The sequence below is a fragment of the Taeniopygia guttata genome, chromosome 2 (assembly GCF_048771995.1).
Source record: "Taeniopygia guttata chromosome 2, bTaeGut7.mat, whole genome shotgun sequence".
NCBI classification, from domain to species: domain Eukaryota; kingdom Metazoa; phylum Chordata; class Aves; order Passeriformes; family Estrildidae; genus Taeniopygia; species Taeniopygia guttata.
Window position 1 is genome coordinate 42,619,511 of NC_133026.1, and position 20,898 is coordinate 42,640,408.

The 20,898-nt window shown below is 41.2% G+C and overlaps 1 protein-coding gene across 7 annotated transcripts in view; it reads right to left on the minus strand.

Annotated features, from left to right (window-relative positions):
- Positions 1-20,898, minus strand: part of MTURN (maturin, neural progenitor differentiation regulator homolog) — a 67,342-nt gene that overhangs the window by 6,489 nt on the left and 39,955 nt on the right. The window lies entirely within an intron of this gene.

Consider the following 20,898-nt stretch of genomic DNA (forward strand, 5'->3'; position numbering starts at 1 on the left):
CTTTGGTTCAGGTCCCTATTTGCAGTGGAGGCTGAAGGAGAAATGTTAATGCAATTCCATTATTATGAAGGGCATCTTGGAAAGGGAAGAGAAAAAGTCAAACTGAATAAGGATGAGCTAAAGGATAAAGATAAATTATTAAAAATATGTTGTTAAATCAAAAATTATTTACATGAAATATGTTTTCCCAGTGGAAGAAAACTGGAAAGACAGTATATTTTCCCAGAAGAAAAGGAACAAAGGGAATGAGGGTACAATGCTTGAAGAGCAGCAGCACAGGTCAGAAGAAAATTTGTCCTTGTTTTTCAGCTATCTGGCTTAATTATTTGGGTAACTTATAAGTCAGTATAGTCTCTAGCTGATTCCATTCCTCCCTTTCTATTCCCAACCTCTTTATCATTATGTCAGGATTAAACACATTACAAATTGCAGGAAGCAATAAGTAAGTAAGTAAAAGCATGTTAATAATCACAGAAGGTCAATATATTTTGTAGTATATCCTTATGATAAGAAGAGCTTTGGAAACACAGAACTTTTAGGGAATTCATGGTATCCAAGTTATTTAAATGCCAGTCACAAAAAAACCATGTCACTAATGCTCACCTGCTAAGGAGAGCCATGGAGCACAGAACATGCAATAAATATTTCTGCAAAAATACCTTGTAAGTTCGTATATATATATATATATATAAGCAGGATATCTCTGAAAAAAATTAGTCAGAGAAATACATTATCATGTAGAGATTGTAGCAGCCTGAGAAGCCACTTTTGAATTCACCTGGTTATTTATAGATATGGCCTGTACTAGAGGAAAATAGATAAATTTTCTTTCTGATCAGCAACTGACATAAACCAAATGTATTTACTGTCAGTGCTGCACAATTAATCACAAAATCCCAGAAATCAGATGGTACAGAACCTAGTGTTTTTTCCTAATATTGCTGTATGGTGCATATTAGGGCTTTCTCAAGTAAGAAATTAATTCTTATTGAAAAGTCTTACAGGCACCAAAACAGAAGCAATGAGACAAGAATTAGCTGGGGGTCCAGAGGCAAATGGGGTGGGGAGGTCTATATAGAACAGCTCCTTAATAAACAGTAGGTGAAAACCCCTGAGAAAGGAGGAGGATGACAAATGAAAACAGCTTTGCCTATTGCCTGAGTAGTGTTTCAGCCCATTTTAGAGAGGTAGGGTGAAACATTGTCAAGGCTGATCTGTCCCACAGGCAGGCAGTAAAGAATTTGGTCTGTCTCTTTATTAGTTCACTAACTGAGCTGACTGCCAATTCAGACCACTGGTGGAAGTTTAATTATCATCCCTGTTGTTTTCATTAAAAACTGTTGTTCCTTGGTGGTTTATCACTTCAGTTTTTAAGGCCTTTCTGTGTGTGGTTTGGTCACAGAGGTAGCAGAGCTAGACTGATTTAGAAACAGATTTAACCAGACTGGTGCTGAAATCGTGGTTAAACTAGCCTGACATACTTCTTCACCTCTTTCTGTAACACACATGCTAAAACAACTGCCTTTATATTTACGAGAATTAAACATAACTTGAATTACATCAATAGTCTTTGCAGAAAAATCTTACTAAGACACCTCTTTGAGAGGCATATGATTAATCTGGAATCTCTTAATGAGACTACAGCCTGGCTCACATCCCAGGTGCAGGTCAATTGATCAACATTTGCAATAAATCCTGAATTAGATTCCAAATTTCATTTTTCATGGTGCTCAGAAGACCTTTTCCCTATCCTCCTCTCCCAGACTGGGGATATGCCTGTCTCCCAATTCTACTGGTTAATAAAGATCTGAAATCATAGCTGTTACTGAGAGGCTCATATGTGTTTCACATACCAGCAAATATGCTTGAAAAGTGAGAACCTGAAAGGACATAAAGCACATTTCTGTAGACAATATTGCCTTATGCTAGTTTTCAAAGAAACATGGTGGATTTTAAGGGATTTTTTCCCTCCATTAATTAAAGAGGTTATAGAAAGGGTGATTCATTCCTCTTCTTCTCCACAGCAGACTGTGTTTTTGAAGGTCTTCTAGGATACTTGCTAAAAAAGTGCTTATTACCTACCTGTTCAGGTCTTTAGAGGGCAAGAATATATTATTGTGGAAAATGTAATTATATGGTTACAAATCCAGCCTGCTGCATGGCTATTGGTATAGGTAGACATTATAAAATGCTTCAAGAAAAACTTTTGATAGTGGCAAGAAAGAGTTGAAATTGATGAACCAGGTTTCCCCAGGCCACATTGTTCAGCTCTAGCCCCTCAAGATCTATCTCCACTCTAGGTCTAATTCAAGTGAGCAGCAGACCCAGCCAGAGCCTGTGCAGTCACGCTGCAGGGCTGCATTCACATGCCATATCCATCACCATCCTAGTGCCAAGTGAGAGAGGAGGGCAGGAAAACAGAGGTGGAAGAACTGCACGAGCATTTTGGTTATCATTTGGTTATCATGGTGTCAGAGCTGCTCTGGGTGTATCCCACAGTTCTCAGCCTTATATTAACCCAAGCTGTTCTGTCATTTGTTTCCAATGAATCTCAGGCCATGACTGGAAAACCCTCATTTTAAATGGTTTTCTTGCAAATGGCATTCCCCATGATGCCACTGTGACTGTTGAGAGCAAAGGGATTTAGGGTCATAACCCAGCCTAGTGCAGTGCGAAGGAAACCCTTGGATGAGCTGGTGTGTATTTGTTGTCATATTTAGGCATAGCATCCAGCTAGAGCCCTGAGTGAATCCTCAGGGATCACAGAATTACAGAATATGCTGAGTTGGAAGGGACCCACAAGGGTCATCAAGTCCAACTCTTGTCCCTGCACAGGACACCCTAGAAATCCCATCATGTCCCTGAGAGCATTGTGCAAACACTCCTTGATCTCTGGCAGATCTCTGGCAGACCCCGCTGCTCTGGGGGGTCTGTTCCAGTGTCCAGCCACCCTCTGGAGTGGTTGCACCCTCAGTACTGACAAGATGTCCACAGAGAGACTGACACCATTTCTCCTGACAATACTAACTCATCAACATCTGGCTGTGATGGTCCTTTAGCTGTATGAGGGGTTTGACCCCAACGGCACAGAGTGGTTCTTCCCACTCAGATCTGTTTTCTGCAAACCTTTATGGGCAGTTGGAGGGTCACAGGCTTTGCCTCAATATCTTCTTCCTCTTGAAAGCCCCTGTCCAGAAATGCTGGATTTAAACAGCCCAGGTAAGGAGCTTCCCAGTTTCTGGACTATGGACAGTTCTTTAATTAACCCCACTTGTGGCCTGACCTCTCTTTGCTGTTAGATCTGTTTTCACTTTTTATTTCCTCCCAAACGTGACCCTGATATTTACAACTTCAGAAGTGTAAGTTTAGGTAACTTCAGGAAATGCAGAGATTAGCAGTCTTGATGAAGAAGTGTGTAACTTCCAGCAGAGAGGAAACATATCCCAAATGGCCTGAGGAAATCAATCTCTTTCTTCCTTACAATTCCTTGTCTTGAATGAGTGACATCCCATCTCATGTTCATCCAGGAGTGTGTTCTCACCAGTCAATACTTTTTTTTTCTATCTGCTGTTACTATTCACATATCAATAAAGCTACAGAATTAATATATTCTTATAAAATAGACTTTTCATGGTGTTTCTTACATACTATTTTCACTAAGCATGAGGTCAGACTATATTTCACTAAAAGCACTTTAAAACCAGGCTTGGTTTAAAGTTCTTGAACACAGAGTTACCCAGCATTTTCCTCTCCTACTCAAAGCAAATTTCGATAATTGAGAGTCTTCTTGCTTGACACAAACCTCCAAACACCATTTACGTGGGATGACTGGCCTCTGAGCCACACGTACACAGATGTCTTGAACACAGATGTCTCATCTTTCAACATTTAGCCTAAACCAGGGCAACAGACACACCGGGGGTCATCTCCTCTCATCTGTCTTCTTGTCACGGCCCTGATGATAGGTTACTACCCAGATATGTCCACCGTGCCCCAGGCAGTGCCCCAATCTCAAGAGACATCTCTGAACCATTTGCAGACCCAAAGCAAATCCATTTTATCCTCTATGGATATGCGTTATCCAGCCTAGCCGGGGTGAATTTTAACCGGTGCATAAGCGCTGCGTAATCATTGTTTTGTGTGCTATTTACGCATGTTTTAGAAAGATACCGCCCTCTGCATAGCCGGGGTGTTCCTCCATTTGTGTGGTGATGAATCAGTGTGAAGGGGCCTTTTCTGCTCTGCTCCTTGCCCGGCCCTGGTGCCTCTGATAGCTGAGCAAGGCCCCCAGAAGCACAGAGCCGCTAATGAAGGTGGGGGAGATGAGGACAAAGAGCCCCGCCGTACCTATTCAGGGAGAAATCTGCATCTGAAAGTGCCTGCTGGAGATGGGCACGATGCCAAACAGCAGGGAGAAGGGGGACGCTCTGGAATATAAAGGCAGGCATACTATTATCGGTCTTTGTCTTTAAGTCGCTGGTTATTCATTAAATAAAAATAAAAAAAAAAAAAAGGAAACAAGAAAAAAAAAAAACAAAAGGAAACGGTTTGATTTGGCATCTGTGCGTTTTATATCCATATCCCAGCAAATGCATCACCTTCTCTCCCACCAACCTTCCTGTTCTGCTACTCTTCTATTACTGCAAGCATTCTCCTCTTCCACATCTCCATTCTCCTGTCCCATCTCGCCATAAGAGTCTCTGCCAAGAGCTGATGAATGTGCTGGATCTACAGTTGCCCCAGTATGCAGCAGTCCAGGCTGTGCCTTCTGAGCACACGGGTGGTTTAAGCACTCATTTTCAGGGTTTACTTTTTTCTGGAGAGTGTAGGTCATGCAGTTGAGCACGATGCCCACGGCTCAGGTCACAGCAACCACCGTTGCTCAGCAGCCTTTGCTATTCCAGTTGAATGGGTTTTGTTCTGCAGTTCTGCCTCCATCCATTCCTACTCCCCTCCCGTGGGGAAGGTGCCCCATCCTTTCCCACAATGGTCCCTCTGCATGCCCTGCTGCCTCCAAAAAAAGAAAGTTTCCTCCAAGAGACTTTGGGTCCTGATGTGTAACGGCATCCCCTGCTGAACACAGGCCAAAACTTGCAGCTCACATCCAAGAGAAAGGGGAAGCGGATCAGCAGCAGCAGAAGGGTCATCAGTACTCACATTCACAGGGGACAAACTGCAGCAGGAGCTTGGATGACAGGTAGGAATGGCATATCCAGCCAGCACCAGTGGATAGCATTATGCTGGAGCAAAAGCCTGTGCTCTCCCTCCCCTACTCCCCTTTTGGTTGCTAGGCTGGTTAACAAGCAACAGCCCTCCCTCTGGAAAAAAAAAAAAAAAGGATTATATGTAAGCCTAGAATGAAAGAGGTCAGCTGGGAAGGACCATCTTCCCCCAGCAAATTATATAAATTATGCTGAGCTCTAAACTCGGTGTTCAGCACGGTGGGAGGAGACCTTCAGTGCAAGTTTGAAAGTGTGTGAATCACATGCCAGGGGACCTGGGCTGAGAACCTGCTATCTAAATCTCAGCTTCCCCAGTGCCAGAAGCACCCCAGCTGAGGCTCATACAGGATTCATTTGCAAAACTAAGAAAGAGAGGGAGCAGTGATTGATGTGGTAATACAGCATCTCCCATGCAAAACTGTCCTCAACCCCCTCTAGCATTTTCATAACCAAATACACACCTTGTTTTGCACTGTAAAGAGCATGGAAATGAAATGTGATAATGAGACATAAAGAGATGCACGTGTGAGACAAGCTGTGGACAGGCAGTGAACATAAAAAGAGACATGCACATGGGCACATACGGGAGAAGTGGCAGATTTCTTATAATCTGGCAACAATAATCGTGACAATAACTAAATTCTTTTTTATTTTCCATCCTCCCTGCACTTTTGTGTCTCTCAAGAGAAGAAGCAAATTACCAAATTGCAAATGGTCATTTGCAATGAGCAAATGACCAAGAGCAAATGAGGCTTTCTATTCAGATTCTTATAACTAGGTTCAGTGAGCCCTGTCAAAAATGTCCATTAATATCCACTTATAAGATCAGGCAAATTTATTTCATCTGTCTTCCTACCCCTTGTAGTCTGTATTTTTTCCTTTATTAAAAAAAAGAATGCTGCATGGAAAGCCTACAAGAATGCATTTTACAAAGAACATTCAGAATTCCCTTTTCATAATCTATGGCATAACCCAGTGATAAAAGCTGATTCTACTTTATCAGGAATCAGAACCAATGCTAGACCTGCCTCTGTTTCTTACACTTGCAAAACTAATGCCAATAAGCTTAATCTCAGAATGGATTTTGAGAGATTGCCTGGCAGATATTTTCAAATGATAAATAGCAGGGGGGAACAATACTGTCTGGACAGAGTACCATCTGAAAAACAGGCAATATCAGTTCATGAAACTATTTTCTAATTATTGACATACTGCAATTACTCAGCATGAGAGGAAAAAAAAGTTACAATCTATCCAAGTCCTCCTCTTTTTGGACTGTTCCCAGTACTAATTTCAGCAGTGGAGTGTTCTGGACTGAAAACCTCTATCTTTTCTACTTACAGGAACTCAAAGGCTGCACAAAATGTTGCAGGTTTTCTGATTTTTTTTTTTTCAGTAATACTTTTATGCTTTTGCCTTTTTGTGAGGCCAGGGATCCACAGCAACAGCCCTTTAACTGAAAGCCTGGTGTAAACTGAACCAACAGTAGCAGATGCAGAACCAGATTTCCCTTGGGAAATAATGTCAAGTCAGTCTGACAGCTGTAGTGGCAAGTACTAGCAATGCTCATTGCCCTTGTAAATCTTGGGAATAAACACCCCTAACATGTCAATGACTGATGGTGGAGCCTGAGTGGAGGGTAGGTGTTGTCGTACACAGTGTACATTCCTGCGGTCTCATTGTGCAAAAATGGCAATGAATGATCATTTCTCTTGGGCAGGGTGCAGTTGCCTGTGCTGTGTCACAGAGCTCGTGGGCAGGCAGTGCTGAGTTGGGTGCAGAGGCTTCTACATAAATGTGTCATGATGCTCAGCCTTCATTGATGCTTTTACTCCCTTGTATTTGTTGCTGTCCAGGTGAATGCTTCCTCTTATTGAAGCAGAAATTGTTTATGCATAGCACGGTGCCAAGAGCTGTGCAAACATTAAAATGTGGATATGATTCATTTCTGCTGATGGAAGCAAACCCATGGCATAAGAGAAGGAAATTATTCTGCTTCTTTCCACCATGGCATGGACGTCTTTATAACAGGCTTGAGGGATTTCTAGTTTGGCTTTGCTCCCTATTGCAAAGAACATTCCCCTGCTGCAGCCTTGCAGGAGAAGTTGGGCTGGCTGCACACCCTCTGGGCTGAGGCATGTGCCTGTCTCATGACAAGGAAGCCTCCCTCTAGGTAAATTTTTCCTCTCAACCAACCTTCTGGATACAATCTTTTTGCCCTTTTTGCCTTAGAGGGCAAGGAAATTACTGATGGGACATCAACAGCAAAAGGGATTTCATTGGTGAAACCAGCAACTCGCTTTTCATTGTTACTTTTTACTCATGCCTGGATCATCTTGCAATGGTTTCTATGACAACAGAAAAATTATTTCTTAACATAAATCAAGTTTGTCAGACTTCTACTTGTGCATTGCACTTGCTGAAGGCTAGAAAAGCAATTCTGAGACTGGAAGAAGACAAACTGATCGGCTCTATGAAAATGAAGCTACCAAGGATCTGAAATAGAAGAGATTCCTTGTTTTCCTAGGGAAATTTCCTCTTAGTATTGCATTGTTATTGTTCTTTTAAATTTTGAGAAAGAAAAGCATGGGAATAGTGAATATCAGAAATAATACTCTTATATTTTAAATGCAGACACTTTGGGACAAATCAGCTGTCTTTTCAAGAAAAGAAGTGTGAATATTCAGTACAGAAATAACATAGGAAAAATAAGAGAAGAGAAGGTTCATAGAGCTCCTTTTTAGAAAATGTAAGGGGGTTTCTGAAAATCACATTCTGTGCTTGTTTGATGCACAGGTAGTGATAATAGTCATTGGTAACCTGGTCCCCAGAATGCGAAATCGTAAGTTTACCTTTTACTTTCACCTTGTTTCCTGTCTTGTCCTCTGGCATCTTTTTGTTAGCCCCTAGAAGTATAGTTAGCATTGGCAGATTGCAACAACTGTTTCACAGGCCGTTCATCCCTATGCCACGTGTTTCTGCTGCACAGCAATTAGCCTTTTTAAAAAGTTTGACCTTTTTCACAGACTGAATGAATGGTAGCACTCCGTATCTGTTTAATCTAGAATGATCATAATTTTTAGTTATGGCAGAACCATTCCAGAAGCTTAGTGCAGTTTGTAGTTTTGGTATAAGCTATTGGTTCTAGGCAATGGGTTAGTCTTGCTAATCTAAAATTGGTGGTTAGGAGGCTGTTTCAGTTGAGCTGTCTCTGACCAAGGGTGGGTACCTTGTTCATCCTGTGGAAGAGAACAAACTCCACCCCAGGATACAGAGAATGGGCTATGGTATGAGTATGGACAAGCATATTGCCTTCTGTCCATAGCACAGCTCCTGTTTGTCTCAAAGAGAGCTTCACAGAATGAACAAAGGCAAAGCCTCACCTTTTGCTGCAGAAGGTAATGGATTGTTTATTATCCCTTCACTCTTTCAGTATTTTATTCAGTGAAACTCAGTAGGAGTGATTTCTCTTATCTTCCTTCCCATCTTCCTTTCTCTCTTTCTGCTCTGCTTCCTTCTTGGCATCTCTCCTTTCTTCATCCTTCTCCATCCAGCAATTCCAAGCCTAGCCTCAACTGCATCTTGGCTTCATTTCTATTCCTCCCCATCTGCTAAAATGTATTCATGTATTATGTATCAAATGTTGACATTTATAATGTTGTCAGTAAGGTTTTGAGTCAAAGCCTGAATAGAAACAAGCAAATTGGGCAGCATTTATACCTCATCAGTATAATTTCAGACTATTTTTAGACTGAAGAAAGGAAACACTGCACAGTTTGGACCTACTAGGAAGATTTCCTGAACAACCATGATAGATAAGAGCAATTCTTGTGCTTTAATGGAAGAATAAATGCCAAAGAATATGGTGGTTCTCTATGGTTAACTCATGAATCAAGGTGACCCAGTGTTTCAAGAATCCTGTATCAAAGTAAACATATGCCAATGCAGCAAAGTGAATGTGCAGTCCTTTTGGAACATCCACAAACACACATATGCATCACTGGGAGTGGGGCTGTGTTCTTAAAGTGCAATTCCACAGCACTTTAGTATATGATCTAAAGTGGGATTGCCCTCCTCATTTCCTTACATGCTCTCTCCATCCTCCTCTCCTCTACTCTCCTCTCCTCAGGGTGAGAAATTAGCAACTCATTTCATTAGGTGTGCAGAGGGGAAAAGAAGTATTTCCTTCCAGTTTAGGTCTCCAACTCACTGCAGGATTAGGTATGGTTTTTGCTAGTGTGAGGGAGAGGTGGAAAATCCAGTCAGCAGTGTCATAGTGCAGAGGGGCAGGTAGTCAAGAGGTAACAGCAACCTTGGTCATCTTAGACTCTGACAGAACTGCAGATTCAAGTGGGGATTTTGAAAATTGCAGGCACTACCTAGCTGTATCTCATGTAAAAGCATGACAGGTGTGTCAAACTTGCTTCAGAAACATTGTGGCATTAGGGATGCTTAAATTTACAGCCCTGTTTTCCATTTCTTTTCTCTGATGTATTGATTGTACTCTTCCTCCAAGCTGTTTGCTATGCATCACACTTTGATTTTAGGAGAGGTCTCAGACAGCTCTGGATATCTTGATAAGACAAATTTCTCCTGCTCTATGGATTTATTTGATTTATGTTTATGGGATGCCCATATCTGACTGTTTGGATATGAACTCCATATATACCAGAATAATTTGATTGCAAGTTCCACAGGTCTTCCAATTACAAGATGCTACAATCAGATGGAGGCAAAATATGAAGTAGTATCACGCACAGCTCCATTCAATGCTTATTTTTCCCAATATGAGATTTTTTTTCTATTTCACCCAATAAAAAGCTCAGCACTTGGAAGAAATGGAACAAAATATGATCGAAATTCTTAGGTGTGATTTCCTCTTGGTAAAAAACAACTGAAACAAACTGAAATTCAGCTTCTCCATTAACATGATGAAACAAAGTAAGAATTAGGCAAGGTATACTAACAAGTACATGGCTGAATCTGGAAGGAACAGAGGTGAAAAGAGGTTATAAGTGAGAAAGGAAAAAACAATGGTATTCTGAATACTTCAGTTAGTCAAAGCCCTGCACAAATGCCCAGCTAAGTGGACTGTGTCCCCTTTACTCTCTGATATTGGTCTGCAAATGATTCATGGCATTCACTGATCCACTACACCAGCTTGCCAGTCAGTTACTAGGGAATCACAGTTTCTTTTTTGCATTACATCCTTTCTTTTACTTAATTCAGCTAATCTCTCAGTGGTGTATTTGCAAATGTGAAAGAAGCAGCAGTGAAATGTGGAAGAGCTCTCTCTGTGCATGGCCCTTCTGCCACCTTGCCTTTGTGTTTAAATGTTTTCTCTTGTGTTTGGTTCTTGCTGCTCCTGGTCTTTTAAAATATATCATTTTCTCTAATCATTTCACAAACACAGACTCAACCAAAGGACACCCTCCAGGGCAGAAAAAGTTCTGCTTTATTTGCTCTTAGAGGTCACCTCCCCTGAATATTATATTCACAATTTATTTTAAAATTCCTGTTTATCCATTCTAAGTGGTTCAACCCATATATAATGTCCTAAAAAAAAAAAGCCCTGGCCTTGAAACATTCTGAGGACCACCCAAGAATTGCTGAGTACTTCCCACTTCCATGAGAACTGAGAGCTCAAAGTAACCCCCTGTGCTGTGCCTTGACTGTTCTGTCAGAACAGGACTGTAAGGCTTCACCCTTATGCTTCTGCTTCCCACCTTTCCTATTTCTAAGCATCAGCTGACAGGTACCAACCAGTACCTGTGCTTGCATTTCTTCAGGTGTGTCTCAAAGAGAGAAGACTTCAGCAGCACTTTTTCATGCTTAGAACAACCTTTTGTAGCTATCCAGTCAAAGGAAATTAAATATATTTAATTTATTTATTATTTTTAATTATTATTATTATTTATATTTAATTATTCCCAAATATTTGGGAATATTTGCAGGAAAATTCCAAATCCCATCCCTCAGTAGGTGAGCACAAGCCTCTTTGGGAGAACATGTTCTGTATCAATCACAAAGAGCTTACAGTTTAAATGTGTCATTTTGGTGTTTGTGACATCCATGACTTTTCATCCACTACAGGATGATCCCGTGCCATTGCAGGATGATATACCTGTCTGTCCTAAAATGGAGGCAAACCTTCTTCTCTCAGGAGGTGAATTCCGAAATGGAGCTAACCTACATGTGACTTAAAAGAAGTAGTGTATTATTTAGTTTCCCTTTATTATTTATAGTCACCAGGACCCATTAAAGCTGTGAAGCTGCACAAATGTTTGCCAAACTGGAGCTGTATTCTTTTAACTCATAGTACACCTGGCAACACAATCCAATATCATAATAGACACCTGAGGGTATTGTCAGGGGAAAAAACAGTGATGTTGTGAAGTGATTTCAAAAGGAATCAAAAGTCATGAAGCTAACATTTGGCAAGGGAAAAGTAACAGTCTGTAGAGAACACAAAATATATTTTCAGAGGATAGTGAATGGAGATGGATATAAGAAAACCATGCTAGATGGCAGAACCAACAAATGAGAAAATAAACCATACCACTCACTGGAATTTTACATGGCAATACATCATCTAATGGGCTGTAACCTCAGCTAGGTAGGCTGGAAGAACTCCATTAAAATCAATGAACTCAGCAAGTCCAGCTGGGGACATGAAGAAAGACATGCCTTAGCAAGTCTTTTTGTTTAATCCACACTTTGGTGCTTTCTGTGCTGTTTGCTTTCCTCTGGTAACACACTAAGGGCCAAATTAATTTTCCAAGGTTGTCCAGCACCCAACCCTCTCAGCATCATTGCTGCTCCTGTCAGAACCAGCACGTGGAGAAGTGCAGCAGATTGGAGCAAGATGCCTGTGCTGGGTAATGGTAACAAATGGTAGCCAGACAGAAGCAGATAGAGCCAGGACTGGCAGGACAGCCCAGGACTGGCAGGGCCAGGAGTGCTCCCACGGAGATGTTCCGCCTCATCTCCTCTGCAGAGCAGCTGCTTCTGCTCCTCCATTGTTTCCAGAAGAGCCAGGAACAGGCAATTACAGACTGCTACCACGCTGGCCAATCTGTTGCCCCATTATGTCCCTTGATCTGCCCTCTCTGTGTCTAATGGAGTACTGAAGTCAGACACGGGGCACTCTGCATTCAAAGCACATGAGCAATTTTAAAGGAAAAGCAAAGCTTTTGACAAGCAAAAACTTTGAGGGAGCTAAAAATTTTATTTTATGGCTTGTAAAACACATGCTTGTGATGAAATGACCTACTCATATGCAACAGATAGATTGCAGAAAAACACCAGTGCTAAAGCACAGAGCAATTTGAAGGGAAATAGGTCTCCTGAGAGTTTTTGCAGGTTTTGCTTATCTTTTTCTTTGGCAGCATGGATACGTGAGAGGAAAACCTCTCTATTTGTTTTTCCCTCCAACTTACTATCCCAGACATCTGCAAGTCAGAACCCACCACAGACAAAACTCTGGAGCAAAGATGAGCTGCACCAGACCTCCAGGTAAATGGATACCTTGGCTCAGAAAGCTGTGTTCTCAAAATGAGTCACTCTTGTTATTCCCTCCCTCAGATTGCAAATGACATTTATTGAGATTTTCTCTCTATCTTTTACCCGCCATCAAATGACCTTTAGCTGTGTGGGCAACACCAAATAAATATGACCCTGTCATATTATGGGTTAAGAGGAAAAGCCTAGGAAAAAAAACAAGGAATGATGTAAGTACACTGCCAAGCAGCCCATGTATTCATCAACTAATCTCAGGCAGGCCTCCTGAGATGTTTGTCAAGTTAAATGCTCAGTTCTTTTCCTTCTTTTCCCATTTTTCCTGTTGCCTTTGGATTTGCTACCTAATCAGAATAGTTGTCTTGGAAAATAGGAGTACTTTGGAACCACATTCTGGCTCTTCTGGCTGGCTTTTCCAGAACTATTCCATTCCTGACCACTGCAGTACAGGAAAAAAGCATTATGAATTGAAGCTTAATGAGCCCATTATTCAACTCCTCTCGAGGAACAAGATATCCTAATTTATGAACAATATGGAACAGTTGCTAAGTTTTTTTGTGATAGTGAGGGCCTCTCTCTAGTCTTCCTCACCATGATTATAACCATAAGAATACAAATATTAAGGACCTGTTAGTTTCCCAACACTTTTCTGCAACACCCTCAGAAGTCACCAGGAGCATCTATTTTCCAATGAAAAGTCACTTATTGTTGTCATTAGGGAACCAATGAATTGTTTCTCTGATTTGGCAATGAAAAGAGACACAGGAATAACTTCAAAAGCAATTTTAGGTATTCTTCCTGTACTTTTTAGGGCACTATAGATGTATGTCCTAAATGTTCTCTTCAGGTTAGCTATGCCTGTTTGTGTTTGTGCTGGAATGGCTAAAGCAGTACAGCTTGTGGGCACAAACAGTTATTAACCTTGGAGAGAACAGAGAAGAGCCTCTGATGGCAAGTTGTAACCTGAACCTCCTGTCATCTGCCTGTGCATGCTGCACCAGAAGGAACCTCAAGAGAAGGATAGAAGGCCTCTAGGTTTCAATAAGTCCCTTTTCTGTCGTTGTGGAAGTTGTTTTTCAGAGTCTGTAGGGAAGAACAGTCTTGAGCAGGCTGCTTCCTCCTCGCTCCAGAGGTACCTGGGGACCTCATCAAAACTGGGAAGTTTGAGAAGAAACTGTGGTTCAAGTGATTTTGAAAAGCTCTGGGCAAGGAAGCCTCTTTCGCGATGTACTCTCTTTTCTCTACATGTACATTTATCTTGTGGTACAGGCTGGAATTATAAATATTAGTCAGAAAGGTAGTCTTCTGAATGAAAATCAGTCCTGAGACTAAGGAGGAAAAGGTTGGCATCCTCCACTTGGTCAATGGTCGATGATAGGTATCTTCCAAAATCTTTCAGCCCACGAAGCTTACACTCCTTTTTTAGGATGTGGTAATTGCCCCCGGTGGTGGACTGGTCTCCACAGGCTATAGAAATAAATTCTGTGTCAAGGTTTGTGTAGATGCTTGGTATCTAGAAGACTAAATTTGGGTAACATGAATGTTATCCTATATGATAAGATTTATTAGTACTTTGGACTTGATCACCACAGATTGCATCCATCTTGGTCACTGTAACCCCTCATTAGGCATTGCAGCCTCCATTTCTTGGGCACTGCCTTTCTCCAATCACGTTGTAAGAAGCCTAAGATTGGCCATATTGGATTACAGAAGTCAAAACCTGTCTTTCCTTTCTCTCCTTCAAATGACCAGGGCTGTCAAACCTTGCGTTGGAGATAGCATTTTAACCCCAGAATAGTTTTCATTTCTTATTTAAACATACATTTCTTTGCCTCGGCTCAAGCTGCCAGTATGTCAGATTTTGGCAACCATGACATGAAAAGAACTGTGTGGGACTGGGACTAGAAGAGGCTTCTGTGCCACAAGAGGAGTCATGAGTGTCCTGGGGACAAGGCAAGCTCCTTGGAGGTAGCTGGATTTACCAATTCTGCTGGAACATGGTAAGACAGGGATGGGTGTTACCAGCACTTAGAGTCAGATTTGCAATATATATTTAGTTGTGAGACACCCAGGCTTCATTTGCCACTGAGAGGTACCCTCTCCATGCCAATATTATTTGTGAGTTTAATCTTTGTAGCCTAATTTTCAAAGATAGCTGTCTCCTCCAGCGCCAGTGACTAAAATTGTACTTTGGGGAATTTACTACCTGTGAATTCTTAAATAATTGCTCTATTGATTACACAAGGGGGGAATATTGCTGCTGTGTGTAAGAGCTGTGGAATTGGACTCATGAGGGTTAAAATTCTCCTGGCTGTGATCATCTTCCCTGTTTGGTCAGCTCCAACAAATTGAAGACAAGCAGAACATCAGCACACAGTACACAATTACATTTCTGACACGTTGCATCTTGCTGTGCTATCTCTTCTTAAATCAGAACCTGTTTTCACTCTTATAATTTAATAGAGCATGATATGAAGCCTTGAATAGAATGCATTTCTTTAAAATTTGACTAAAAATAGCTTTCCTTCCACAGTGAGCTCATGTATTTTTGCTTTGTTTTATGGTCAGTTGACTTCCATTTCACACATACACATATTTTATGAAGTGGATTCATACAAATGAGATCTCTGAATTATTAATATACTTTGTGATTTATTTTAGTAGTTTCCTTATATGACTTCTCAGAAGAAGAGTTGGCTGTTATGTAAATGGACATTTTGCAGACATAGGGCCTCTTCTTGTATAAACATAGTCAAGTATATAATTTTTTGCTTTTAATTTGGAAAGCAGTAGGGTTACTGGCTTCTGAGGAAGAGTTTAATTTACATACTTTTGTCACCTCTAGGCTTTCTTAATCTCTTTAACTTTAGGTTTGCAAAATAAGATGTATAAATTTATTTACCAGACATAAGGCCCTGCACTAAGAAAAAATTGGGTCCTGTTCCTACTGAGTTAGGGACCTGAAATAAAGCTGTGGAAAAAGCTATTTTTTTTTCCAGCCATCTTAGACAACAGGGCTTCAAGGCCTAACTACATTATCTTCTGCTTCCCAAGGTTTTCTGTTAACTCTGGGAAATGGACATCTGCTGGAAACTCTCTGTATAATTCCTGGTCAGATGGTTGGCCCCTTCATGCTCCACTTATGTCTCAAATCCCTTTTCTGTGTACAGTGCAGCTGGGTCTCTTGTCCCAGCATGGATTGTCCATTTTTATGACTACGCTTTGCAGCACAAAAAACTGGGCATTCTTTTAGGCAAATGTTCATGATAAAGTAAAAGTTCTGTTTTAAAGAGAGCTGTATCTCTCCAGAGTTTCCCTGCCACATCTGTCAAAAACCAAATGCCTTAAGGAGGGTGAGAAGGGAATTTGCATTCCCAAAGTTCAATCAAAGTAAAAAAGCCCTGCTTAGGCTGCCTCATTAGCCTGGCATTGGTTTGTGGACCAAGTACCAGCAGGGCAGGGGTTGTTCAGGGGAGCTGTGACTGGTTATCAATAGTGATGGGCTTGATTACTCCTAAGACCTGAGGAGACCTGCAAGGTGATTAACACTGGAGGACAGAAAATGCTCTTGGCACAAATGATCTCATTGGAATATTTATTGGTGTAAAGAAGACAAATTTGAAGGTGTCAGTTATATTCCAAGGAAAACCCCTTTGTGACAGTATGCTTCAAGAGCACAAGACTTTTAACGTATTTACTCTGTTAAGGATATTCAGGACATTCAATGCATTAAATGTGATAGTGAAAACAAATAAGGAAATTTGAAAAGAAAAAAAAAAATAAAAGAAAAGGAGAAGTAGGAGCCAAGGTTAGATTTCATCTATGTTAGAAGCTGTGTCTACTGACTCAAAAAGCTGTAACATCAGTTAAAGGCATTCTGAGCTTGTTTGCAGAAGGATACACTTTCAACAGACTTGCAGAAATCTGAAATATTAGAGTGACATTAAGACCTTGATTACACCTCACCATATCAATGTGACTTTTCATGAAACATTTGTTAGAATGTCCAGAAATCTGCTGAACAACAGGGTTCAAATATTTCCTCTCATTATTAGGCCACTATGACTGAAAAAAAAAAAAAAAAAAAAAAAAAAAAAAAGAGGAAGCAAATCAAATCATAGTGTTCTGTAGAGTTTAGCAGCGCAGCCAAAAGGACATCTGACAAGTGGCAGAAATTCAGCCACGGAGTCCTCTTAATCAGAGGGAAAACAATGGGAAGGGATGTTCTCTTGCTGCTGCACAGTAGCTCATTTTTTGTACTTTGCACTTGAAAGGAGACCTGATACTGGTAACCCTGATCTCCAAAGAGACCTCCACAGAGGGTATAAGCACTGAGCACTTAAAAACTCTAAAACCTGCAAGACAATTAGGATGCCTGATTTCATCACACAATGATAAATCCAGTCTGTCAGCACTATAATCAGCAGTATGTAAGTGCCAAAACAAGAGTCTCTGGGAAGCCATCTCTCATCATGGACGTAGTCAGAGATACCTCAGGAAGTAGAAACATTCCAGCTGACTTAACAGCTTGAAGCTTCCCTGAAGTTCCAGCAGGGACTTCAGAAGGTAAAGTCCTGGGTAGGTTGAACTTCTGCTAAGAACATGGTTCTACTTTAAAGGAAAACCCTATGGAAACCTAACAGAAGAACTGTGTTTCGCAGAAGCATCCCACCTAACACTGAGAAAATGGTATGGACTGAATGCTAGAATTTTCAGTGTTACAACCTGAACTCTGTCCCTTGGACCACCAGTCTGGCAGGGCATGCATTAGGCAGGCTGAAAGGAAATTTCAAACAGCCTGTACCTTCCATTAATGTATATCTTAACCTATTTCTCCTGGCATCTCTGAAGTCCCTCCCAAGCCAGTAGTCTTTTGTGTATCCCATCCCATCATTGTTCTCCCCTCCCTCCCAGCTGCCTAAAGCAATGCTCCTTCTTTTCTGACACCTCTTTCCTGTGGAGTCTGAGAGAGGGGAGAGTCTGCTCCTTCTCTGTAAATCCCCCATTTACTCTGAGAAAGACATCAAATTTACTATCAGCTAAGCATTGCCTGGTTCAGGTGATTCCTGAAGACTATGGGAAGTGACAGTTTAGAGAATAGCCATAGCTCTACTCCCATACCTGGATTATATCTTTTTCCTGCTCCAACAGGCAGCAGGAATGCAACACAAATTTTCTCCTTTCACTGTCGTTAAAATGTGGCCAGGAATGCTACAACTGCAAGTTCATCAGCTTAATCAATATTAACAGTAATAATAAGAAAATTTCTTCAGGTTAAATGGGAAATGTTTTCATTTCAGATGAAGACCTTCAGCCAGCACTTCAACCATGAAGTAGAGGTCTGCTGGTTGCTCATCATTTTGTCATATTTTAATTCTTGTTTAAAACTGGGTTGTATTTTTTTGAAAGGAAAAAAACTGCAGAATATAATCTGAGGTATAATATAATATATATCACTACCTCTTGGTGGTGAATATTTTGCTGTATGGCTCATGATATTGAAATGTACATATATCCTACCTGAACAGAAAAACTATTTCCAGTTTCTCATCAACCATTAATAATGTTGTTAACCAATACCCATGTACTGTATCATAAACTGTGCTGATTTTTACTCCTTGCAGACCGCAGATCCCCATTACTTGGGGGAAAAAAGGGGGTTATTAAGGTGATTGTCTCCATTAATTAAGCTATTCAAATCCAATTAGCTTTTCCTAGAGGGTACTTTATCTCATTACAGTTCTCTTAACTTAAACAATAAAACAAACAAGCAGAAAATACAAACCCAATCTCACTGTTCCCCATGTCATGATCAGTTAATGTCCTGCTTGCCAGAAAGAAAGCACTGATGCTAACACGTCTAGTCATGCCTGCTCTTGCCTTCATCTAAGATGGGGAGCAACTCTGATGTTCATTAGAGACACTCATCACTGTCACAAGAAAATGGCAAGTCACACCACAGCAACAGTGGCCCACCACGGTCCTCATATTCCATCCAGCAGCAAGATGATTTGGGATGTAACTTGCCTTTGTAGGCAATCACAAGCATGGCTACTGCATTTAAACGTGAGGCCAAAGTTGTGTTCTTGATTCAAAAGCCACTGCCTCTATGTTGAGAGCGTAGCACATATGAGGATTTCCAGGACTAAGGCTCAACATCATTGTTTCTCACACAGGATTTCACCCAGTCATATGGAAGCGAAATGCTACCACACACCAAGTTGTTTTGCCATCTGGACACTGCAGGAAGCATTCTGTTTCTCATAAACAGAGTAAGATCATCTTTCCTCATTAGCGAGGTCATTGAATGGCTAGCTATCATGCCATGTTGTTACAGGCACGCTCCAATGCCTAAACACTTCAGACCAACAGCTTCCAAAATACAAAAATAAGGACAGATCCATAATTTTACATTTCTTTGCTGAAAGATGCCCCAAACTCATGTTCAGTGATACTTGGCAGTGTGAATGAGCACCATTCAGGTCATTTACTCAGCAGTGACAGTGATTGGCAGCTCTAAGAGAAATACCCAGATGTTCCTGTTCATGTCTTGCCACCTTGCAGCACTCTGGCAGCTGATTGTAATCCAAGAGAGGACTCATAAAACCAGAAAGAGAGGGTAATAAAGGCCAAACATGCTGGGAAGCCCATGAGAACAGGGAACAAGCTGCTCTGTCAGTGACTCAGAAGCAACCTCCTCCCTTAGGAGTCATTTTATGGTTTTTTTTTGTTAGAGGGCAGAATTTGAATTAGTGAGAGATTCGATAGATATAAGTAATAATATGTCTATTTGGGAACTTGCATAGTCAAGAAAAACAATGTAAACCATCAGTGAGTGCTCACTAAAATGGATAGCCCCTGAACTGGAACAATGTAGGACTTGGCAAGTTGGATCTCTCAACCAGCCATAGGAGGTGCAATTGCTGGCATGCAGGTGGAACTCAGTAGTTGCCAGGGATGGAGCAAACTGTGAACTGGTTTCAAGATTGAACATCACCAACAAGCCTGAGAGAGAGAAAAGAAGTATGCCAAAGTAGTTTTAAATTAGAGGATTTCAAAACACTTGTCATGGATATAAAAAAGGACAATTTGGCACACAACTGCTTTTCTCCTCTGGTCTCTGAGGCAAAGCCTTTGTGTCTGCAGTGTTGTTTTGTACCAGATCTGATTCTGCAGTAGTGCAAAATGCATGTGTTGACCCTTCCTTTTGGCCTGCCCTTCTTCCACAAGTGGTGAAATTGCAAACTATATCGATAAACAGCAACTTAGAGATCAGCCCTCTGTAATTCTAGTTTCCTTCAGTGCATGGATCGCATCACAGACCTTGTTACTTTATCAGATGGCCTGGGTGGAAGCTGGGAGTGCTGGGAAGGGCACAGCTGGAGGCAAATGAAGGGAAATAGGAAAAAAATCTGTAGGAATTCACTATCTATTTGTTCTGCTTCTGACAGAGCAGTGTGTTTGCGCAAGACAACATTTGTGGGAAACTTCAGCACCAGGGTCTGCTTTGTAGTGCTGGTGAGCCCTAAGAGCAGAATTTCCCTGTGACGTTTGAATGGTTAAAAAGGTTCTGTTTCAGAAACTAGAGGAAGTATTACAAGTATTATTATAATTAATGGATGTCATTATACTGCTCATTTCCTAGATGTGTTGTAGCTAATTTTAGCTAACATGCATCAACCCTTTGCACAGCCAAAAAAATCACTGGATGTAAAAACACACCAGTCTAAGGAATGTGCAGAGCTACAAGATGGGCACATGAATTTTAGATGCCTGAGACAGTCTCAGTGTCAATGACATATCCATGCAACACATGCCCAGAACCCAGCATGGGCAGCATTTGGGGGAGCTGAGTTGGGCAACTCTACAGAGCCCAAAATAACCATCCAGGCAGGAGAGCAGAAATAACATGCATCAGACATGCAGTCATTTTGGCTGAGCCCTGAATCCTTCATCCATTCCAAAGACAACTTTGTAGATGACTAAATGACAGGTTTGCTTTTGGAATGCAACATGTATTGCTGATTTGAAGAGATGGTGCCACAATTGATAAACTTGGCAACCCCTATTTAGCTGGCCCCTCAGGGAGATTGTGACCCTAGGGGAAGATGGTCTTTGTCGATACATAAGATTAGGTTGAGCTCCTGGGTGATGCTAC